Here is a 12,283-nt window from a genome sequence, read left to right on the forward strand (position 1 = left end):
CAAGCCCCACCCCGTGCCTATAGACCAACCTCTCAACATAACCTCGAACCACCACACTCACAAGCTTCTCTTCACCATTCACCACCGTATGATCTTTTCCTACCCCAGTTCCAATCCAATCACTCCCAAGCACCACCACTTCCCTATGTCTCATGTCCAAATCCATCACCCCGAGAATCAGAGGTTCGCCTCAAGGCAACAGTAAAGAAACTTCAAACAACCATTCGACAACTGGAGCAAGCAGTAATTCAATTAGCTTCTAGACGCGCGAACATTCAAAGACCAACCACAGCCCCATGTGGACAATCTAATGAAGAGCGTAGCATGAAGGAGACACTAGAAACTCCAGTGGACAAGGAGATGCTGAACCTCCATGGGAATCCAGAGTTAAGGAGAACTCCGCCAAGGATGTTACAGTTAATGCTAAGGAGGATATTGCAGAACCCCCAAGGCAAGTAGTTTATGAAGAACTAGACGGAATAACCCAGGACACAAATTCCCTTGATGATGATAGTCGCAAGTCAAGCCCTCTTAGTAATGAACTTGCATCCGCAAGTGAATTCTCTGAGATCGAAGAATCTTCCCCAAATGAATACGAAGATGATGCAGAGGTAGATTTCTCCCAACCTCCAATCTATGACTCAAGTGATGAGGAAGACATAGAAGACTTTGACCAGGACTCAGATGCATTTGAAGAACCTTACAAGGAAATGGAGGAATTCACAGAAGAACACAAGGGAGTAGAACTCACAGAACCATTGGAATCACCTACCCCAAGGCCATTACCACCCAATACAAGCTTCAAGTGGGTACAATCCTTAACCTTTAACTGTATTTTTCCACTTGAATATGGTTTACTTGAAACAGATTGCCAGCTTAGAGCTCTCTGTGGCTTTAAGAGTAAGAGGAAAATGGCTCGTGCTCAGAGCTGGTGTACAAGGTTCAATAAGGTTCCACACTTCAACTTGAAATGCATGGATTGGTATCATGCTTAATTGAATGGATCTCGGAAAACTTTTGGTCACTATGGTGAGAATCTACTTTCTAAACCGCCCGGATGGAAAAATATAGATCAAAACGAAGGCGAATTTAGAACCAAAGTTTGGGATCCTGGAAAATATTCTGATATTCATCACCCCGGGAGCCTGAGACTCTATTTGAAGCTGCTCAGAAGCTTTACATGCCTAGTTTGGGACCCCGGAGGCTATTGCCATTCCAAGCATTGGTGGAGATTTTTGGATGAATTTAAGCATAAGCCGCCATAACAGGAAGCTCCTCCAATGTCCAACTTAAGGACTTTAACTAAAAGTGCTAGGTGGGAGACAACCCACCATAGTATGATTGTTCCTCTTGCAATTTTAATTTTATTTTGTTTTGTTTGTTTTTGAATTTTATTTTTATTTTATTGAACCTGGAATCATGCATAGCATATACATTAAGCATTACATTCTGCATACTGCATAAAAAACAAAAAAAAGGGTGCGCGATGCGACCGCATCATCCATGCGATCGCGTCAAATGGCGAACTACACTTCCCACGCGACCGCGTCACCCACGCGACCGCGTGACCTGGAGATCGGCGTAAAGATCCAACGTCCAGAGAGTTGGGCTGGAATCGTGCGGCCATTGTGCGTCTAGCACAAAATGGCCCACGCGATCGCATGCCCCATGCGATCGCGTCACTTGCACACAATCAATCCGACGCGACCGCGTGAGCGACGCGACCGCGTCGCATGGATTGCACGAACACCCCCAAGGAGACAGAGAGTTGCGCTGAAACGACGCTGGATTCATGCGTTTAGCACAAATTCCAATGACGCGATCGCCTGCCCCATGCGATCGCGTCATTTACTCTTTTTGCCCTCCGTGAGATCATGTCATCCACGCGATCACGTCAACCACCTTTTTCGCTCCAGCCACGCGATCGCGTGCCCCACGCCGCCGCGTGGATTCAAAAATATAACCCCCCTAGTCACGCGAAACCCCATCAGTCGCGACACCCCCCAACTCTTCTTCTCCCTCTCTTCTCCCCCAACCCTCAACCACCACCACCCAGCCACCACCGCGCCACCACCCAGACGCCGCCGACCACCCAGACGCCGCCGCCACCCACCCCCTTCCCTCCTTCCCCCTTCTTTCTTCCTCCTTCTTCTTTCCCCCTCCTCCCCCGCCACTGCTCCCCTCCGCGCCACCACCCACCGCCTCCAACCGTCCCAACCGCAACCCCCTTCCACCAGCAACACCACCTCTCTTCCCCCCTCCCTTCCCCTACCCCCATCACCCTCTCTTCCCCCTACCCCGAACAGCCGCGCCGCCGTGCCCACCACCGGACGCCACCATCATCACCACCCCCAGCCACCTTTCTGCCTATTCTCATTATTCGGCCTTCCAGGTTCCGCAACACGCAATCCCTTTTATCCATTCGTAGTTATTCTTATTTTTCCGTTTATGTTCATGTTTAGGCTAGTTAGATATGCATGTTGTAGTGGATTTTAGGTTGTTAGGTAGCCTATGATGTGGTTAGTGGATTTAGGTCTGTTTACTTGCACTGTTCATGTTTCTGTTTTATCAAATTTGTGAATCTACTGCTGCTGTGATCTTGTTCATATGCTGTATTTCTTGTATATTGCTGCTCTTTACACTGAATTTTCATGCTTATATTCATTATATGTAACTGCAGCTTGATTTTTTTTAATTCATATGAGCTATTTGATTGTTGTTTATTTTCTGGGAAAATCCAATTTTAGCCGGAATGCTGCCCAAATTTTTTATAAATCTTTTTGACTTTCATTCATGTTTTGATTTTGGAATCTTGAACTCTGTTTTCCTCTGCTTTAACCAAACCATTCATGAATGCCAGGGCATGCATTCTTATCCTCTTTGATTTCCTGGTTCCCAAACTGCAATTTTGATGTTTGATTCCTATTTTTACTTTCTTTATCTCTATTTGAATCATCATCAAACTGTTTTACTTGTGTGAACATGAGTTACCTATAGCTTCTACCTGTGATTACTTGTTACTTGGACTATTTTCATTATGCCTCTTACTTTAACCCATTTTTCACTAATTCACTAATTTTAACTCTAACCAACCTAACCTTTTCAAAACTTCTTTTTCTTTTTGCTTTTCTTTCACTTTCTTTTAACATTCTAACCAAGGCGTGATGTTAATTTTTCTATTTAACTTGCATTCAATTACATTTTGGATTGTGATTTCTTCTTTTCAGACTTTTCACTCATATACAATCCTAAATGCACATTTTACTTAACTCATATTCTTTATCCTATTGCTCCTTTGCCACTTTGTGTTTTCTTTGATTATTTGCCTATTTGCTTTCCTATTTTTATTATATCCTGATTTTCTATTTTTCAAGATGTCAGATTCCCAGAGAAGGGGAAAAGGCAAGGCCACTACTGGCAAAAGGAAAAGAGGCGAAGCCTCCGTGTCTATCATCGACCTCATGCATGATGCCTCCTTGTGGGAGAAAGCCTTTACCCCGTAGGAGAAGGCCGACCAGCTACTTCCTGCCACTGACCCAGAAAAGGTTGCAAACCGATACTGTGAGCTGAAGTATCCGGTGTTTGCAAACTCCAGGAACCTATACCTGGAGCGGACTTTGAAGATCCCAGAAGAACTCCAGTAATATACCTCTGATCAGATCAAACAAAGAGGCTGGTTCTTTTTGGAGAGACCTCTGACTGAGGTTAATGCATCTTGGGTTAGGGAATTCTACTGCAACTACTTCAAAACTTCCCTAGATGTAGTGAACCTCAGAGGGAAGCAGATTCTGGTTACTGAGGAGGCAATAGAAGAGGTTCTGAAGCTTCTGTCTAAGTGGTGCACGAAAATTACTTCACACTATGTAATTCCGCACAACTAACCAGCAAGTGCACTGGGTCGTCCAAGTAATACCTTACGTGAGTAAGGGTCGATCCCACGGAGATTGTTGGCTTGAAACAAGCTATGGTTATCTTGCAACTCTTAGTCAGGATATTAATTAGTGGTTATCAATTGACTTGCAAATGAATAAGAGAGCATGAATTAAAGGTTACTTGTTATGTAGTAAATGAGAATATGTTGGAGTTTTGGAGATGCTTTGCCTTTTGAATCTCTGCTTTCTCTCTATCTTCTTCTTCACGCACGCACGTCCCTCCTATGGCAAGCTGTGTGTTGGAGGATCACCATTGTCAATGGCTACCATCCTTCCTTTCAGTGAAAATGGTCCAGGTGCGCTGTCACCGCACGGCTAATCATCTGTAGGTTTTCGATCATACCGGAATAGGATTCGCTATCCTTTTGCGTCTGTCACTACGCCCAGCACTCGCGAGTTTGAAGCTCGTTATAGTTATCCAATCCCAGAATCCTACTAGGAATACCACAGACAAGGTTTAGAGTTTCCGGATTCTCAAGGACGCTGCCAATGGATTCTAGCTTATACCACGGAGATTTCGATTAAGGAATCTAAGAGATACTCATTCAATCTAATGTAGAACGGAGGCGGTTGTCAGACACACGTTCATAGGTTGAGAATGGTGATGAGTGTCACGGATCATCACATTCATCATAATAAGGCGCAAATGAATATCTTAGAGATGAACAAACATGATTGAATAGAAAACACAAATACTGGCATTAACTTATCGAGGCACAGCAGAGCTCCTCACCCCCAACAATGGAGTTTAGAGACTCATGCCGTCAAAAAGGTACAAAGTTTAGATCTGAAAATGTCATGAGATACAAAACAAGTCTCTAAAAGTTGTTTAAATACTAAAATAGTAACCTAGGTTTACAGAAAATGAGTAGACTATGATAGATAGTGCAGAAATCCACTTCTGGGGCCCACTTGGTGTGTGCTGGGGCTGAGACTAAAGCTTCTCACGTGCCTGGGCAATTTTGGGCGTTCAACGCCAGGTTGTAACCTGTTTCTGGCGTTGAACTCCACTTTGTAACTTGTTTTCGACGCTGGACGCCAGACAGCAGCATGGAACTGGCGTTGAACACCAGTATACGTCATCTATCCTTGAGCAAAGTATGGACTATTATATATTGCTGGAAATCCCTGGATGTCTAATTTCCAACGCAATTAGAAGCGCGCCATTTGGAGTTCTGTAGCTCCAGAAAATCCATTTTGAGTGCAGGGAGGTCAGACTCCAACAGCATCAGCAGTCCTTTTTCAGCCTGAATCAGATTTTTGCTCAGCTCCCTCAATTTCAGCCAGAAAATACCTGAAATCACAGAAAAATACACAAACTCATAGTAAAGTCCAGAAATATGAATTTTGCCTAAAAACTACTAAAAATAAACTAAAAACTAACTAAAACACACTAAAAGCTATATGAAATTAACCCCAAAAAGCGTATAAAATATCCGCTCATCACAACACCAAACTTAAACTGTTGCTTGTCCTCAAGCAACTAGATAAATAAAATAGAATACAGATAAATGAAGAAGCAATAATATCTCAGAGTTTTTGAGTGAAGCTCAGATTCTAATTAGATGAGCAGGACTAGTAGCTTTTTGCTTCTGAACAGTTTTGGCATCTCACTTTATCCATTGAAGCTCAGAGTGATTGGCATCTATAGGAACTCAGAATTTAGATAGTGATATTGATTCTCCTAGTTCAGTATGTTGATTCTTGAACATAGCTACTTTATGAGTCTTGGTCGTGGCCAAAGCACTTTATTTTCCAGTATTACCACCGGATACATAAATGCCACAGACACATAATTGGGTGAACTTTTTCAGATTGTGACTCAGCTTTGCTAAAGTCCCCAATTAGAGATGTCCAGAGTTCTTAAGCATACTCTTCTTTTTTCTTTGGACCTTGACTTTAACCGTTCAGTCTCAAGTTTTCACTTGACACCTACACGCCACAAGCACATGGTTAGGGACAACTTGGTTTAGCCGCTTAGGCCAGGGTTTTATTCCTTTAGGCCCTCCTATCCACTGATGCTCAAAGCTTTGGGATCCTTTTTATTTGCCCTTGCCTTTTGGTTTTAAGGGTTATTGGCTTTTTGCTCTTGCCTCTTGGTTTTAAGAGCTTTTGGCTTTTTCTGCTTGCTTTTCTTTTTCTTTCTATTTTTTTTTCTGCAAGCTTTGTTCTTTGCTGCTTTTTCTTGCTTCAAGAATCATTTTTATGATTTTTTAGATTATCAAATAACATGTCTCATGTTTATCATTCTTTCAAGAGCCAACACATTTAACAGTCTTAAACATCAAATTCAAAAGACCTATGCACTGTTCAAGCATTCATTCAGAAGACAGAAAGCATTGCCACCACATGTAAATAATTAGAATGTTCTTATTAAAAACTCAAAAATTATTGCCTCTTATTCTAAAGAAATTCTTCTATTTTATTCATGTTTGATGATGATGAGAAAATTAAATTATAGCTTAATTGGAGATAAAATCAAAAATATAGATACTAATTACTACTATATGACTCCTAAGGTAAAACTAGAATAAGAACAGTTATCACAGAGTTAAGGCTAAGATTGGAATTTAACAACCTTTGTTTTGGGGAGTGGATGTTCCTCTAATCTGTGGGGTGCTTGGTCCTTCAAGAGATAATTTCTAGCGCTTCAATTCCCTTAAGTCGCGTCCTTGCTGAGCATAGAAATCAAGCTTGGATAAGCCAGCCTGGCATCTTTGGAATTTTTATTTGCAATTTTGTAAAATTCAGTTGAAATCAGTTGATGAACTTTCACTTCTTTTTCCATCATGATGTAATGGATCATCACTGCTCTTCTAATAGTGACTTCAGAACGGTTGCTAGTAGGCAGCAGAGAATGCCCAATGAAGTCCAGCCATCCTCTGGCGATTGGTTTGAGATCTTCTCTTTTGAGTTGATTAGGAACACCCTTCGTGCTGGTGGTCCACCTGGCTCCAGGGATACATATATCCTCTAGAATCTTATCCAGGCCCTTGTCTATTCTCATCATTCTCCTATTGAAGGAGTCTGGATCATCTTTCAGCTGAGGTAGCTTTAAGATCTCTCTGATCTTGTCAGGGTGGGTATGAATAATCTTTCCTCTGACCACGGTCCGATAGTCATAGATATCAGATCCAGATAGTCTTTGCCTATCTGTATGCCACATATTAGCATAGAACTCCTGGACCATATTCCTTCCCACTTTCGTTTCAGGATTGGCTAGGATCTCCCAGTTCCTGATTCAAATTTGCTCCTGGATCTCCGGATATTCGTCTTCTTTCAGATCGAATCTGACTTCCGGGATCACTGATCTTAGACCCATTATTTTGTAATAATGGTCTGAATGTTCTTTAGTTAAGAACTTCCCTTGATTCCAAAGTGGTTTTGGAACACTCTCTTTCTTGCCTCTTGGAGTGGGTTGTTTTCCTTTAGGATCCATGATCTTAGTGATCACGGATAAGCACACCAAACTTAGAGGTTTGCTTATCCTCAAGCAAAAGAAAAGAAAGGAGAGGGAGAGAAGGAGAGCTAGGTGCAATGGTGGATGGGAGGGGAGGGAGGCCGAACCTATATATAAAGGGAGAGGGGGGTGGGTTTTCGAAAAATAGGGAGAAAGATTGATGTGCGAAAAACGATCCGACACAAAAATCACCGACAAGTGCACCGGGTCGCATCAAGTAATAAAACTTACGGGAGTGAGGTCGATCCCACAAGGATTGAAGGATTGAGCAACTTTAGTTTAGTGGTTGAATTAGTCAAGCAAACAAGTGTTGATTGTGTGAAATTGTGTTGGCAGGAATTAAATTGCATAGAATGTAAAAGGGAGTGGGTGATTCGCAGGAAATTAAAGTGAACAAAAAATAAAAAGTGCTGAATCTTAAAGAACAAGAAATTAAATGGCAGAAACTTAGAACGTAAGAAATGTAAATTGCAGAATCTTAAAGAGCAAGAGATGTGAATTACTTGAATTATAAAGGGAATTGGGAAGTGGATTTGCAGAATTTAAACAAGGCAAGGTAAAATTCAACAAACAGAAATATAAAAGATGGATTCAATTAAACAGGATCTCAAATGACAATAACAATAATCTTGGTGTAGCAACGAAACAAGGAAATTGAAATTGAAAGATGTAGATCTCAGGACCCAAGAGACTAGATAACCAAGTCTAGATCTCAATGCCTTCCTAGATCCAAATTTAGAATTCAATTGCAAGAAAAGTAAAGATCAAGCAGTAGAAGAAAGGAATTCAAATATTGATTTCTCAAAAAGTGCAGTAAAGAAAACAGAGAGATCTCAGGGTGAGATTGAAACAGAATTCCTTCAATACTCCAACACCCAAGATTCAAACAAAAAGTAAATGAAATTGAAAATAAGAAAACTAAGAGGAAGAGAATTCAATTCTCCTTCCCCGAGACTCAGAAACTCAAAACAACTCAAAACCAAAAGCTCTCCAAAAACTACTCAGCAAAACTAAAAGAAAAGCTCTCTTAAAACTTCAGATCCTAAGCTATTTATACACTTTCTTCAAATGATCATTAAGCCTTGAATTGGGCCTTTAGTCTTGATGGAATTGGGTTGACAATAGCCTCCGTTGATTTCTCTTGGTGTTGGGAAGAAATCCACTTGTGAACCGGGCCATGAACCATTCACGTTTGAGTCAACGTTTGAGGCAAACGTTGACTCACACGTCTCTTGTATGAGGTATTATGCAGATGCCCATTTGCTGTCATCCACGTTTGGCTCAATGTTTGAGGTCAAACGTGAGCTCAAACATGGCTCCTCCCATGCATTACTTTTGGCCAACGTTTGGCCCAACGTTTGAGGCAAACGTTGGCGCAAACGTTGGCTTTTCCAAGGCATTAAACAGAGTGCTCCTCCTTGCTAATATGTGGCCAACGTTTGACCTCACGTTTGAGGAAAACGTTGGCGCAAACGTTGGCTTCCCCTGGATGCTCTTTTTCATTCTTTTTGGCGCCAACGTTTGACCTCACGTTTGAGGCAAACGTTGGCGCAAACGTTGCCTTCCCATGCTTCATCTTCAGCCAACGTTTGCCTCAACGTTTGAGGCAAACGTTGGCGCAAACGTTGGCTCTTCTCCAGGGTGTTCTTCATCTTCTTCTCACGTTTGAGTTAACGTTTGAGGCAAACGTTAGCTCAAACGTGAATCCCTCTTTTCAAGCCCATTCTTGCAACCTTCTTGCAAGCTTTATTCCACCTATCATCAATCAACAATTGTATCAAAGCTATGCCATAATCATGAGAGTTGTTCTTCTTCTTGTCACATGAGCAATTATGGTACAAAAACTCATGAAAATGTATCAATTTATCCATGGTTGATTGAATCAAAGGAAACATGAAATTCAACCCAATTGGCTTACTTATGGCTTAAGAAAGTGCATAAAACTAAATGAAAACAAAGGAAAAAGACTAGTGAAACCAGGCTAAGATGACTTGTCATCACAACACCAAACTTAAAACTTGCTTGTCCCTAGCAAGAACAGAATTATTAAGAAGAAAGAATGAAAACAAAAGAGAATGCTCATGTTAGCAGAGTATTATTGGTAGCTCATGGGGTTTTATGCAGATATGTAACTACTCACTTCTTATTGACAAGTAGGCCTAGAAAGTTCTCTCTAAGCATCAAGCAACACACTGCTATGACCTCTCATTATTCCTTTGTCCTTGTTTACTGAATTCTTTTCTTTATAAACTTTAGTTCAGTGTCATGTGTAACAAGCTCTTTTCTTTATTTATGCTTGACACATTATTCACTTTAGACACTTGGCTCACATGCCTTCTTAGAATATTGATGCCCAGCACCTCTTTGGGTTACTAAATGTCTTGTAGCCAGGTTGCTCTTGATAGTGGACTTTCAGTTGATAATCCCGGGTTAGTTAACCCAAGTTACCAAGTGTTGATGCACTCCAAAGAACTTAATAGTCCAAGCAGATCCTAGTACAAAGACACCACATGCATATATTCTAAGGTTCAAGCTATTGGTGTCTAGCTTTGTTTCTTTTTTTTTTCTTTTTGTTCTGTTGCCACTTTTGGCTTTTTCTTTTCTTTTTTTGTTTTTATTTTCATCCAAGGACTTTTATTTTGTTGAGATCCATAGACAGTGAACTACTTTCTTCTTAAAAAGAGAACAGTTTATTCCTTTTATTCACTAATAGTAAGTTGCCACACAATCACACATTCATACCTCCACTTACTATTATTTGACTTCTAGCTAGCAATGAACCATCTTACTTCATGTTTCAAACATTTCTTTTATTGAATTGAAAAGATGCAGGGGACAAAGCATGCATTAGTTAAGTGAAAGTAAACACACAAGCACACACGTAGACTAGCTTACTTATTTTAAAAAAACAAACATAATGCAAAGACTATTAACTAAAATGACTACTAAAGATGCAAAGACTACTTTATACAGAAATGATGCATGCTTTCTTTGTAGTAATGAACAAGGAGCAGGTCCACCTTTCATGTATCATGCTTTTTCTTGCTTCTTTCATTTGCTTGGGTGTTGGTGTTCCCTGTGTCCATGTCTGTTGTCTGTTGACCCCGCCAGAACCTAACTTTATTCATCGTCTCTTCTACTCTATCTTCAAGTCTCATGGCCTTGTTCACTTCTATCTCACTTTTCCCTTTGAAGAACTCATCGAAAGTTGGAAACGCTGGATCCATGTTGTGCAGATGCTCTCCAATATAGTTCAATTTAATTTGACTGTTTATGTTGTAATCAGCTTGGACTTCATATCTTGCATCTTGAACGGCTGTGAACTCCTTGAGAGCCCTCATATTTTCAGCTTGCATTTGTGCCAACTTTCCAAATGATTCGTCAGATTAAAAAGCCTGCTCCTCTTGCATCACGAAGAATTTTGACTCAAACTCACTTTGTTGGTTCATCATTTTCAGCTGCCTTTCTTCTTGCTCTTGTTGGTGTTTCATGTATTGTGAATGGTATTCTTCTTGCCTTTCTTGAATTCTCATGTACTGTTGTGATAATCTTCCAATTGCTTCCTGCATCTGAGTCATATCCAGATTGTTATATGGTGGAATGTGTTGCTGTTCCTCTTCCTCTTGTGCCTCTTCTTCCTCCATTGGTTCATTTCTTCGCCTTCTTCTTGGTAGTCTTCGGCTCTGCTGTGCTTCAGTAACAATCATCATTCTTTCAATGGTTATAGGCATGCCCGGGTTCAACCATGTTGGATTTTCCTCCTCCATTGGCACTTTGGCTTTCATGCATAAACGCATAATGGTGCTCGGGTAGTGTAGCCACCCTTCGGCCGAATTTTTCTCTGCTATCCTTTGAATGTCATTTGCAATGATCTCATGGACCTTCACTTCTCCTCCCATTATTATGCAATATAACATGATAGCTCTCTTCTTATTGACCTCCGAGTTGTTTACTGTGCCTAAGATTGATCTCTTCATTAGCTCATACCAACATTTTGCTTCAGGGGTGAGATCTCCTCTTCTCAAGTACTTGTACTTGTTTTTAGTAGTTCCGACCCACTCCATGTTGACTACACTAATTTCACTGGCAATCTCATCATAGTCTTGCTCTTCATTTAGCCTTTGATGGTATCCTGGCTTATCAAAATGGGCTGCCCTCAGTTTCAATACTTTCATGATAGTATTTGGGCTAAAATCTACTTCAGTCACCCGCACATAACTCTTGTAAGTTGGAGCTTGATTCATCTCGGTCCTTGGGGTATTAGCATAGAATTCCCATATGATGTTCGCATTGATCCTGGTGATTGGTGAAATGAGCTCTTCCCACCTCCTCTTCCTAATCTTGGCTTTCATTTCTTGGCACTCATCGTCCGGTAATAGAAGTGGAACCTCTGGATATATCTTCTTCTGATTCATCCATTTAAGTTGTAGTTGATGGTACCAAGATCTAAATCTCCATCGGTCATATTCCGATGTACTCTCTTCCACCTCGGGCTCTTTTCCTTTTCTTCATTTGATTCTTGAGGAGGATGCCATGATTGCTTGATTGGCTGATCTTTTTGAGGTTAGAGGGAGTATGAAGAAAGTTGGAGATTTTGATGTGTTTTTGGCAGAGAAAATATTTGAGGTTGAGCTTATATGATGAAGAATGATGGACGAATTGGAGTTTGAATGGTTGGAGTGCAGGGAGTGTGCAACCTTTTCGTTTATGTGCATGGCTTGAAGGTGGTGTTTTATAATCATTTAATTGAACAATGGAGGGTTGGAATGCAATTGGATACTTTGCAAATCAAAGGTGTGCATGTAAGGTTGGATGAGGACAAAACTTGCTTCTTAAATGGTCTTCAACGTGCTTTTTCCAATGAGTGTGCAGATTCACTTTTTGAAGCATG

This window comes from Arachis ipaensis, chromosome B2 (assembly GCF_059453495.1).
Source record: "Arachis ipaensis isolate K30076 ecotype BB chromosome B2, ASM5945349v1, whole genome shotgun sequence".
Taxonomy (NCBI): Eukaryota; Viridiplantae; Streptophyta; class Magnoliopsida; order Fabales; family Fabaceae; genus Arachis; species Arachis ipaensis.